Source organism: Blennius ocellaris (genome assembly GCF_963422515.1).
Source record: "Blennius ocellaris genome assembly, chromosome: 15".
Lineage (NCBI taxonomy): Eukaryota > Metazoa > Chordata > Actinopteri > Blenniiformes > Blenniidae > Blennius > Blennius ocellaris.
This window is the reverse complement of record NC_137664.1, coordinates 22456436-22469948: the sequence shown is the minus strand read 5'-3', so window position 1 is coordinate 22469948 and position 13513 is coordinate 22456436. Positions and strand designations below refer to the sequence as shown.

The 13513-nt window shown below is 42.7% G+C and overlaps 1 long non-coding RNA gene across 1 annotated transcript; it reads left to right on the top strand.

Moving 5' to 3' along the window:
* Window positions 1-4493: 4493 nt before the first annotated feature.
* Window positions 4494-8166, top strand: LOC308140586. The gene is made up of 5 exons (XR_013936954.1): window positions 4494-4629; window positions 7221-7367; window positions 7703-7765; window positions 7852-7977; window positions 8063-8166. It is a non-coding gene; the product is annotated as an uncharacterized lncRNA (long non-coding RNA).
* Window positions 8167-13513: the final 5347 nt, after the last annotated feature.

The window sequence follows — 13513 nt, the reverse complement described above, 5'->3', positions numbered from 1 at the left end:
CCCCCGAGGATGGTGGTTTCTCTCCTGGATCATCAGGGCCCGGCCATTCTTACGTCTGTTTCTATATTTTGAAACAGGCAGTTGGGGTTGGTTGTGTGTGTGTGTGTGTGTGTGTGTGTGTGTGTGTGTGTGTGTGTGTGTGTGTGTGTGTGTGTGTGTGTGTGTGTGTGCGTGCGTGCGTGCGTGCGTGCGTGCGTGCGTGCGTGCGTGCGTGTGTGGCGTGCAAAAAACAAAAGAGTACAAGAAAACCTTGAATTGTAATAATTGTAAAAAAAAAAGTGTTATTTTTCTTTTTATTGTACGTGAAGCACTTTGTGCTCCAACCTTGTATGAAAAGTGCTTTATGAATAAAGTTTGATTTGATTTGATTGGTTTGATTTGGCAAGATCTTATGATCCACCCTAAGCAAGCTTGCAGGCCTGAAATTTGATGGGTCTGGTGTGTCTTTATCTTTTTAGGAACAAGAGAAATGAAAGAGCATCCAGTTATTGGAGCATCCAGTTTCTGATCAGGAGAAACAGTCGGCTGGTTAAGACCTGAGAGAAATGTCAGGTCTACAGGTCTACAGGTGGATGTATAGATGTCTTTGTAAAATGGTTCAAAAACCTTTCAAAAATACATTAACAATTATTTCTCCAGTTCACGTATGTCTTGGTGTAATACTTTTTCCTTCTTTGCCTTTTTAATTTTTCATTTGAAGAGTGGGCGATGATTTTCCCTTAATAAATGCCTGAGATGCTTCCCAAACATCTATCCATCCATCCGTCCATCCATCCAGGCATCCATCCATCCATCCACCCATCCATCCACTCATCCAGGCGTCCATCCATCCATCCAGGCATCCATCCATCCAGGCATCTATCCATCCCTCCATCCATCCATCCAATTGGGCCGCAAATCCATCCATCCCTCCATCCATCCATCCAGGCATCCATCCATCCATCCCTCCATCCATCCAGGCATCCATCCATCCAGGCATCTATCCATCCATCATCCATCCATCCAGGCATCTATCCATCCATCCCTCCATCCATCCATCCAATTGGGCCGCAAATCCATCCCCCCATCCATCCATCCATCCCTCCATCCATCCAGGCATCCATCCAGGCATCTATCCATCCATCCATCCATCCAGGCATCTATCCATCCATCCCTCCATCCATCCCTCCATCCATCCATCATCCATTCATCCATCCAATTGGGCCGCAAATCCATCCATCCCTCCATCCATCCATCCAGGCATCCATCATCCATCCATCCCTCCATCCACCCATCCATCCACCATCCATCCATCCATCCATCCATCGAGTTAAAGTCACAAAAATCATCATTACTAAAGACTTTGATATGATGCATTTGCATAATTTTGGTTGTTTTTAATACAAAATTTGTTATGAAAAAACCAATAAAAAACATATGGATGTATTTAGTTTGAAATGTGTATCATTTGGAAGCTTTGCGGCCCAATTGGAGCCTCTTGCGGCTCAGCTCTGGGCCACGGGCTTTATGTTTGAAACTTCTACTTTAAGCCAACACACACATTAAACCATTGGAATTAGTCCAGAAACTCATTTCACTTGGCAAGAGAACTAAAAACACATGTAATATATTTCCATTAGCAGTTCTTATTGCCTTTAAATCAAGTTCACAGAAGCATATTTTGGACACAAACACGTATTAGTAAAAGGTGAAAAGGCCTCCAGACGTCCGTCTTCACCTTGAGAGACGAAGAAGGTGTAGAACGACGCCCTCACAGCCCAGGTGGAATGGACCATTCCGGACTTTTCCATCCACTGGAAGGGGCTTTTCTCCGGATGCCACTGCACCGCGGAGAACGGGTAGTGTTTGGCTGCACACAACAAAAACACTCATTTTTCTCTTTAGAATCAATAGAATTCTAAAAGTCACAATTAGAGGACGACAACGTGTCAAAGTTTGAGTCCATCCATCCATCCATCCATCCATCCATCAAACCATCCATCCATCCCTCCAGCCATCCATCCAGGCTTCCATCCATCCAGGCATCCATCCATCCATCCATCCAGGCATCCAACCATCCATCCCTCCATCCATCCAGGCATCCATCCATCCATCCATCCCTGCATCCAACTATCCATCCATCCATCCCTCCATCCATCCAGGCATCCATCCGTCCATCCATCCATCCACCCATCCACCCATCCACCCATCCATCCATCCATCCATCCATCATCCATCCATCCCTCCACCCATCCATCCCTCCCTCCCTCCCTCCCTCCCTCCATCCATCCCTCCCTCCCTCCCTCCCTCCCTGTCCCCTCCATCTTCCTCCAGTTCTTCAGAGAGGACCCCCAGCCCCTCCCTCCAGTGAGACCTGGGTCGACCTCGGGGCCTCCTCCCAGTCAGACGTGCCTGGTAGGCCTCTCAAGGGAGGCCACTAGGGGGCGTCCTGATCAGATCTTCACCACTTCAACTGGCTCCTCAATGTGGGGGAGCAGCAGCCCCACTTTGTCTCTCCCTGATGGCGGAGCTCCTCACCCTGTCATGAAGAGTGACGCCGCCACCCTGCGGAGAAACCTTGGTGACCGTCGGTCTGAACCTGTGGGAAATGTCCAGCTCCCTCCTCCATCACTCTGGAAGAAGACCATGCAGCCCACTGGAAATATTCACCTTTACCTTTTCTGTTGCTCTTCTGAAGGGAAATGCCTTTGTGATGGCTGTTGAATATCTCCCCTCTTTTTCTCTGGCCGCTGCTTCCATTCTTCCACTTCCACATGGAATGTCTGCATAAAGATAGAGGAAGCACTGATAGAAGCATCATTTATAATAAATGACATTTCCCAGATCAGGCATCGAGAGAGAGACATGCTACACATCATAGATCAACTCTAATCCTGTACCGAGCCAAAGCACACTTAACTGAAAGTATTTTTGAATGTATAGGTTTAAAAAAAAAAAAAGGTTTTTTATGATGAACCCACTACGTTTATTTGGCAGATGTTATATACAATGCAATGCAGCGTTGACTCAATTTCATTTACCACGTTTGTTTTTCACATAACATGTTTTGTGTTGTTTTAGAATTAATTTGAGTGTTTCGTGCTTTGTTCAGAATTTCAGAGTTCATTTGATCAATTTATGTCCACATGCCCAAAATAAGGATTATGTTTAGTTCTCAAAAATGACTGAGCAGAATTTACAATCAATTTGCAGACAATTGACCTGCAAACTTTTTTGAAACACATATTTATCTGAATAGTGTATTATGTGTTTATAGTAAATAAATATGGGCAAAAAGAGAATTGTATTGTGAGTTGGAGGTTCATTTGATGAATTATATCTATTGCTTTTTAAAATAAGCACTACATTAGACACAGACCCATTACTGCTCCTCACTGGGTTTATCTTCAGTTTGATCCTTAGAAAATGAGCTCAGCCTTTTCCCAACGACTTGTTTAGAGTCTTCGTAGTCCTTCAGTAGTCCTTCAGTAGTCCTTCAGTAGTCCTTCAGTAGTCCTTCAGTAGTCCCGTATGGCTGCTTTGATACTGGACTGCAAAACCGTCCAGTATCGTGAGCCGGCTCTGACTTTTCTCCATCATCCCCTGTGTTTGGTTGTCCTCGGTAAGATTCTGAACACAATCACTAAATAACAGCCATTACTTGTAAATCAAGTCATGAATTGTAAACAAAACAATTGAGAAGAAATGTATTTGATAACTAATCTGTCAAATGTACTTGTCGTGGGATTTCTCAGGATTTTGTACTTTTTGGTGGAACCCTCATAACACCATGACGTCCAAGGTCACCTTTTGTGAAGGAATAAAAGTATGTTTTGGTTTATTTATGGCAGAACAACTTGGAGAACTTTTTTATTAATCAAGTAAGAAATGATTTGCTTCATTATATATTACTGACTCGGCTTGGGCATCGAGTATCGAGTGGAACCGGGACTAACTTACCCATTCTCCCGGAATCCTTCACATTTTTTATTTTGATTCCCAGTCCGCAAAACACCAACGAAGAAGAATCCGCCAAACACCACCAACGAAGAAGAATCCGCCAAACACCACCAACGAAGAAGAATCCGCCAAACACCACCAACGAAGAAGAATCCGCCAAACACCACCAACGAAGAAGAATCCACTGAACACCAACGAAGAAGAATCCGCTAAAAATCACCAACGAAGAAGAATCCGCTGAGCACCAACGAAGAAGAATCCCCAAACACTACCAACGAAGAAGAATCCGCGGAGCACCAACGAAGAAGAATCCCCAAACACCACCAACGAAGAAGAATCCGCTGAGCACCAATGAAGAAGAATCACCAAACACCACCAACGAGGAAGAATCCGCGGAGCACCAACGAAGAAGAACCCACTGAGCACCAACGAAGAACAATCCGCTGGCAACCAACGAAGAAGAATGCGCTGGCAACCAACGAAGAAGAATCCGCTGAGCACCAACGAAGAAGAATCCGCTAAACATCACCAACGAAGAAGAATCCGCTGAGCACCAACGACGAAGAAGAATCCGCGAGCACCACCAACGAAGAAGAATCCCCACACACCATCAACGAAGAAGAATCCGCGGAGCACCAACGAAGAAGAATCCACCGGGGGCAAGCATGGACGTGGTTGTCTTCTCGTAAGGTAAAGATTTACCTTGTTGTCTATATAGAAACGATCATCCTGCTCTAATAAGAAGCAGTAGTTGATCAGTGTTAATGAGAGGAGGAGGAGTTTTGTGGTTAAGTTAGGAGCAATGAACGTTTAAGTTGCTCTTTCTATCCTCTGCCTTGTTTTGGGGTATTAAGTGTCACTTCTTGCCTTGTGAAAACTTTCTCCAGTAACTTTTGGTGTGTTAAGAGACGAATGTGCCGACATTGAACTGCACCAGTAATCATATCATTCTGTATTAATGGATGTATACAACGAGCTTGCTACTGCGTTTTTATCCCAGATAGATGCTGTATATATAGGTGTGTGTGTGTGTGTGTGTGTGTGTGTGTGTGTGTGTGTGTGTGTGTGTGTGTGTGTGTGTGTGTGGTGTGTGTGTGTCTGTGTGTGTGTGTGTGTGTGTGTGTGTGTGTGTGTGTGTAAATTTACATTACTATTCATCCTCGGTCACTAAAATGTGACTAATAATTAATTTATTATAATCAGGCATCTTAATAGGAAGCATCTATCTGGGATGAAAGTTTTTATCAGCACATTCACATGAGAAAATTATTAAAGGTTATGATAGAAATTTTAAATCAAATGTATAACATAATACAATGAATCATTTAGATGTTTGTCAATAAAGTTAAATGTTTATGTCTGTGCCACACATATAGAGAACTGAAATTGCATTTCTCTTCACATCTGCATTTAAAAAAGAATTCCACACACTAAAAATAGAAATAATTGATGTAACATACAGTACAGACCAAAAGTTTGGACACACCTTCTCATTCAATGAGTTTCCTTTATTTTCATGACTATTGACATTGTAGATTCACACTGAAGGCATCACAACTATGAATTAACACATGTGGAAATATGTACTTAACAAAAAAGTGTAAAACAACTGAAAATATGCCTTATATTCTAGTTTCTTCAAAGTAGCCACCTTTTGCTCTGATTACTGCTTTGCACACACTCTGCATTCTCTTGAAGAGGTCGTCACCTGGAATGGTTTTCACTTCACAGGTGAGCCCTGTCAGGTTTAATAAGTGGGATTTCTTGCCTTATACATGGGGTTGGGACCATAAGTTGTGTTGTGCAGAAGTCAGGTGGACACACAGCTGATAGTCCCACTGAAGAGACTGTTAGAATTTGTATTATGGCAAGAAAAAAGCAGCTAACTAAAGAAAAACGAGTGGCCATCATTACTTTAAGAAATGAAGGTCAGTCAGTCCGAAAAATTGGGAAAACTGTGAAAGTGTCCCCAAGTGCAGTCGCAAAAACCATCAAGCGCTACAAAGAAAGTGGCTCACATGAGGACCGGCCCAGGAAAGGAAGACCAAGAGTCACCTCTGCTGTGGAAGATCAGTTCATCAGAGTCACCAGCCTCAGAAATGGCAGGTTAACAGCAGCTCAGATTAGAGAGCAGGTCAAAGCCACACACAGTTCTAGCAGCAGACACGTCTCTAGAACAACTGTTAAGAGGAGACTGTGTGAATCAGGCCTTCATGGAAGAATAGCTGCTAGGAAACCACTGCTAAGGACAGGCAACAAGCAGAAGAGACTTGTTTGGGCTAAAGAACACAAGGAATGGACATTAGAGCAGTGGAAATCTGTGCTTTGGTCTGATGAGTCCAAATTTGAGATCTTTGGTTCCAACCACCGTGTCTTTGTTCGACGCAGAAAAGGTGAACGATGGACTCTACATGCCTGGTTCCCACCGTGAAGCAGGGAGGAGGAGGTGTGATGGTGTGGGGGGGCTTTGCTCGTCACACTGTTGGGGATTTATTCAAAATTGAAGGCCTACTGAACCAGCATGGCGCCACAGCATCTTGCAGCGGCTTGCTATTCCATCCGGTTTCCATTTAGTTGGACCATCATTTATTTTTCAACAGGACAATGACCTCAAACACCTCCAGGCTGTGTCAGGGCTATTTGACCAAGAAGGAGAGTGATGGGGTGCTGCGCCAGATGACCTGGCCTCCACAGCCACCGGACCTGAACCCAATCCAGATGTTTGGGCTGAGCTGGACCGCAGAGTGAAGGCAAAAGGGCCAACAAGTTCTAAGAATCTCTGGGAACTCATTCAAGACTGTTGGAAAACCATTCCAGGTGACGACCTCTTGAAGCTCATCAAGCGAATGCAGAGTGTGTGCAAAGCAGTAATCACAGCAAAAGGTGGCTACTTTGAAGAACCTAGAATATAAGGCGTATTTTCAGTTGTTTCACACTTTTTTGTTAAGTATATAATTCCACATGTGCTAATTCATAGTTGTGATGCCTTCAGTGTGAATCTACAATTTTCATAGTCATGAAAATAAAGAAAACTCTTTGAATGAGAAGGTGTGTCCAAACTTTTGGTCTGTACTGTATATACAGGCTATGAATATAATAAGTTAAGAGATATATAAAAAGATAAATAATGTAAACACTGCAGTGAAATCAACACAGTAAAGTGAATAGAAAGTTATAACAAATATAAATGATGATGATTGACTTGTTCTTTTTTCAGAGGCACGCTTCTATTTTAAATGAAATTAAAGAAAGATAATGTGAATACATCTCTTGTTTTGCAGGATTTTTTATCCAGACACAGAAATGCTGGAATGGATGCAGTACAAACTTTGCAAAGGCTGGCTGCATGTTGGTTGTGCCTTAAAATCCCACAAACATCTGGAGGAGTCATCCAGCTGTGGATGTGAGACCACGAATGAGAGCTCAAGGTACTACAACAATAGTTTGTACAATTATTCAATAGATGTGTGTCGTATGGCAGACATGACTGAACCACTTGGTGAGATATTTATTTTACACTCTCTGTGTTGATGTTGTGTCTTTATATGAGGTCACTACTTTCATAAAGGGTTTTAATCATCAACAGGAGTTTGATGATCACATTGTCAAAGTAAAATATCAACTGATTCTGCATCTTGTCAAGAGTTGGTGATTAATATTGTTTAAATCACAGAAACAATAATTCCCAGACAGTTTTGACTTTAGTCAAAGTGGAACTTTTCTGCTGTGTCTTTTCATTGGTTTAAGGTATTTTTCTCTGCAGGATCATTGAGGCTGTTGAAGGAGGAGGAGGATCCTCACTGTGTTTTCCAGAGAGGAGATCAAGGTGAGTGAAACAAACTGTGCTGTTAGTGATTCTACTCTCTTGTGCTAATATCTGTTCTCTCTTCTCTCTTTGCTCTTTGGCTTCAGAGCTTCATGATGATCTCATGGACTCGAGGGTCCGTTCAGAGAGAATGAACCTCTGGAAGATGTCGTCTGCATCACCTGCCCTCCAGCAGCACGTCATCATGAAGATGTTGTTTCAGTGACCAGCAGGTAATAAAACATCTCTTTATCAAGTTTGAGAGTTTTTATGTAACATAAGCTTGATTTGTTTACTTTTATTCCTCTGTATTGTAAGAGATGTTGGAGCTACTGAAAGAGATGGAGGAGGTCACAGGAATCAAGAAGGACCTGAGACTCATCGGTTATGTTTTTGATGTTACACGTCCAGAAGTAAGACGATCAACCAAATGGAGGAAATCCATGTGTGTCACCTGTGCTTGTGTATAAAATAAAGAACAATGACATGATTCATGGATAGTTTGATTCTTTTAAAGTTGTCAGAGGTACTTTTTGAAGGTTTGTCATGGACATTTACTCTTTTCCTGCTGAAGTAACTACAGTTACTCTCCATTCTTGTAGCTTGTTTTGCTTAATGCACCACACATTGTCACTGCATGAATGAAGCAGGCAGATCAGTTCAGTAGCTGAACTCTACAGATGTGGTTCCAGCTGCAGTGTCTTGCTGAAATAGGTTCAGAGAGAGTTGGACAACTTGGTCCATCATGTCCACAGCAAGTGTCTACAGAGTAAACGTTTGCTACGTGGCTCAGCAACAATCTGGGATATAGAATAAGAGGTGCAGTGATGTGTTGGAATCTCACAGGACCACAGAAAGTTTGTTCATTTCTTGGGAAAGAATTTTCATATGTCATGGTACACAGTCGTGGTAAATAATGCCACCACACGTGGTAAATAATGCCACCACACATGGTAAATAATGCCACCACGCCATGGTAAATGATGCCACCACACGTGGTAAATAATGCCACCACACATGGTAAATAATGCCACCACACATGGTAAATGATGCCACCACACGTGGTAAATAATGCCACCACACATGGTAAAAAATGCCACCACACATGGTAAATGATGCCACCACACATGGTAAATAATGCCACCACACCATGGTGAATAATGCCACCACACGTGGTAAATAATGCCACCACACCATGGTGAATAATGCCACCACACGTGGTAAATAATGCCACCACACATGGTAAATGATGCCACCACACATGGTAAATAATGCCACCACACATGGTAAATGATGCCACCACACGTGGTAAATAATGCCACCACACATGGTAAATGATGCCACCACACATGGTAAATAATGCCACCACGCATGGTAAATAATGCCACCACACGTGGTAAATAATGCCACCACACCATGGTGAATAATGCCACCACACATGGTAAATAATGCCACCACACATGGTGAATAATGCCACCACACATGGTAAATGATGCCACCACACATGGTAAATAATGCCACCACACCATGGTGAATAATGCTACCACACGTGGTAAATAATGCCACCACACCATGGTGAATAATGCCACCACACGTGGTAAATAATGCCACCACACGTGGTAAATAATGCCACCACACGTGGTAAATAATGCCACCACACCATGGTGAATAATGCCACCACACATGGTAAATGATGCCACCACACATGGTAAATAATGCCACCACACCATGGTAAATAATGCCACCACACGTGGTAAATAATGCCACCACACGTGGTAAATAATGCCACCACACCATGGTGAATAATGCCACCACATGTGGTAAATAATGCCACCACACGTGGTAAATAATGCCACCACACCATGGTGAATAATGCCACCACATGTGGTAAATAATGCCACCACACATGGTAAATAATGCCACCACACCATGGTGAATAATGCCACCACACATGGTAAATAATGCCACCACAAAATGGTAAATAATGCCACCACACCATGGTAAATAATGCCACCACACCATGGTGAATAATGCCACCACACGTGGTAAATAATGCCACCACACCATGGTGAATAATGATACCACACGTGGTAAATAATGCCACCACACCATGGTAAATAATGCCACCACACATGGTAAATAATGCCACCACACCATGGTAAATAATGCCACCACACCATGGTGAATAATGCCACCACACGTGGTAAAAAATGCCACCACACCATGGTGAATAATGCCACCACACCATGGTAAATAATGCCACCACACCATGGTGAATAATGCCACCACATGTGGTAAATAATGCCACCACACATGGTAAATAATGCCACCACACCATGGTGAATAATGCCACCACACATGGTAAATAATGCCACCACAAAATGGTAAATAATGCCACCACACCATGGTAAATAATGCCACCACACCATGGTGAATAATGCCACCACACGTGGTGAATAATGCCACCACACGTGGTAAATAATGCCACCACACATGGTAAATAATGCCACCACACCATGGTGAATAATGCCACCACACATGGTAAATAATGCCACCACAAAATGGTAAATAATGCCACCACACCATGGTAAATAATGCCACCACACATGGTAAATAATGCCACCACGCCATGGTGAATAATGCCACCACACGTGGTAAATAATGCCACCACACCATGGTGAATAATGCCACGCGGCACGCTGGTAGATGGTTCAGTGGCACCCCGAGTTGTGGCACCTCGTGGCACCCTGTGGCACCCCGTGGCACCCCCCGGCACGTTTTGCACTTGGCCCTGCTGGAGATATAGTGAGCTGTTGTCCAGGCTGGGGCAGCAGTTTTCAGGAAGATTCAGGAAGACTCTGACAAACTGGAACCTGGTGGACATTTATTGCAAGCCCTTCCTGGATGTACACATCAGTGATCTGTCAGGAGACATGGCTGAACCATTTTGTGTTGATCCTGTGGAGATGGACATCGAGGTCATAAATCTCCACAGTGATGTCCGGCTAAAATCCCAGCAGCACTCACGGCAGCATTCACAGCATTTCTGGAGTTTGGTTGAGCCAGACAATTACAACAATCTGAAAATGAAAGCTTCATTTGGCTCGACATGTTTGTGTGAATCAGCCGTTTCAGACGTGAACGTTCAGAAGCAGACTGACAGAGGAACGTTTCACTGAGAGCATCAGTGTCAACCTCAGCAGACACACTCCTGCTTCCAGCTCTCTGCTTGAATCCGTGCAGTGTCAGTCTTCTCACTGACTGTGACCATATGATGCTGAACGTGTGTTCAGACGGCTGCACTATTACACTCTTTATACATGCATATGAGCATTGTTACAAATTCAGCATGCTGCTGATTTATCTTTGATTTTATAAGTGACCTTTTTACAATTTTAGAACTGTTGAGGATGTCCCAAATTTAGTTAGAACAGTGTGCATAGGCAAGTGATTTTGGTTTCAGTTTTTCAACGTGTAAAGTGTCCTTTTCACGATTTTGAAGCATTAAAAACACATGGAAATTAGCAGTATGAATAAATCTTACAAAACACCAGTAGCTCTCTGGCACATTCACTGTTAGTAAGAATCTCAGAGACACTTAAAGGTTGGAGAGCTGCTGTGGAGACTCCCCAAGGTCCTAATGCCATCCTTTGTTACGCTACCTCACACTCTGTTCCACCATTAATACTTCATCTTCGTAAGATTACCTAAAAGAATTTTATGAAAAGGTCAGTGATGATCCAGGTGGGAACAGCTTACCTTTTTGTGTAAACTTTGCTCGCCGGGTTTCAAGAACCAACTCTGTACATCAACAAGCTCAACAGCAAACCTGAGACGGCACATTGAACTGAAGCCCCGGTGAACCTTTCAAGGTGTGTGCCAGTAACGAAAACATCAAAAGACACGGCGAGGGCGAGGGCGAGCCTCCCAAATGGCCTTAACGGCTGACAGTAGCAGCTCTGTCGTCTTCGTCTCCCGGCCACAGCTAGATAACCTGGTTTTGCAGGATATCGTCAGAGACCTGCAGCCTTAATTTGTTTGTGGAAGCTGGCCTGGTATATTTTCCTTTGCACCTTAAGGACTACTGTCTGTTTTTTGTTTTTGCTTGTTTTAATAATTCCTCATTAATAAAGGTGGAGAATATACTGTCGGAGTGGGAAACTGCAGCTGGCTACTAGTGTGACTGAACGGGTGGCAACAATGGGGAAATGCCAGTATTCTGAGGGTGATAGCAACTATGCACTCCTTCATTTTTGGAACTGTGAATTGAGTTAAAACTTTTGAATTTTGAATTATGAACTATGAACTGAACTGCAGTTCAATCAGACTTAATAAATTCAAATAAGTAATGCAATATTGTTGTAGGATTTGTACTGTTCTCTCGCCTCTGCTCAAAAGAAGATATTATTCTACAACTATTCTTTATATATGTAGCACTTTTCACACGTAAAAATCCCACAGTCTTTGAAAATAGGACGCAACAAATCAGACAGTTTCACAATACTGTTTTTTTTTTAAAGAATGTCAATTATTTTACAACTCATACATCACTATAACTGCAGTTTTCGAAATACCATTTTGGATCAATTCTACACATTCCAACTGATTTTTTTTTGTTCTTGCACACCAACAAGAATTTGTTGATTTATTTTTTTCTTTTCTTCTTCAACAACACCTGTGTGTTGAAATTCGTAGGTCTTAAATATTTCAATCTGAGCACAATATAAGGTTATTGTTACCACTACAAATATTCAGTCAAACATTGGTTATTGAACTTATTTTGCACCTGGAAGTTCTTGAAAACCAGTTTAACTTCCCCATGAAGACCATTATGAAGCCCTGACTCTCAACATGAGGCCTGTTAGAGCTCCATATGAAACAACGAGCCAAATTGTTATATTCAGAAATATGAAAACTGATCTTAGAAAACAATAATAATAAAAAACGCGTAAAAATTTAGGTTTAAAATGCAAATCTTTCTTTTGTTGTATATGGATCAAATCTTTTTGCCACCACCGTGAATCTGAATGGTGTCACACAGCACAGTGTCTGTAGTGACGAAGCTCTTGTGTGCATTACACTTCCAGACTCGCAGAGTAAAGGTTCTTTTGCCGAGTGGATCTTTAAGAACAGACCACCTCCTGTCCGCTGAAGCCACGAGGAGATCAGCTGATCCAGGCACTGCTGTATTCTGCTGTATTCTGCTGTTTTCTGCGGTTGAACACTCAGTAGCTGATAACTGCGTATACATTGACTGGCTAACAGTTGATGCAGAATGCATCGTCTGTGTGCTGTTTAAGCCTGCAGCGATAACCTCAGTGTCTCAGTGTTGCAGAATGAAAGCCAGCAGCTTCCCACAGCCCTGCGCTCATTAGATTAGTGTGGACTAATGTGTTTGAGGAGCAAACAGCCAGATCTGCTCTCTCTTGTCGGTGCTGTGTGTCTTTCAGGGTGTAGCCCTGCTCTGCAAAGAAAGAGACAGGAATCCTGAAAGGCTTCATCGTTTAATATTTTATGATCTCAGTCTAAAATGCTGGCCACAAGCTTTTAACTGCCAGTTCTAATAATATGTAAAGATCACATGGTGAGACTGATCTGAAGTACATGAAGCCTTTTGGGTTCAGGTATACCATCCAAATCCTCTCATATACACTCTTCCTGCTATGTTGGTAAGTTAAGGTTATAACTCAGCAATGACTATTATATTTGTTTTTTGTTTTGAAGACCTCCGTCCTCAATAGAAGGAAATGTCCTGGAAGAGAACGCTGA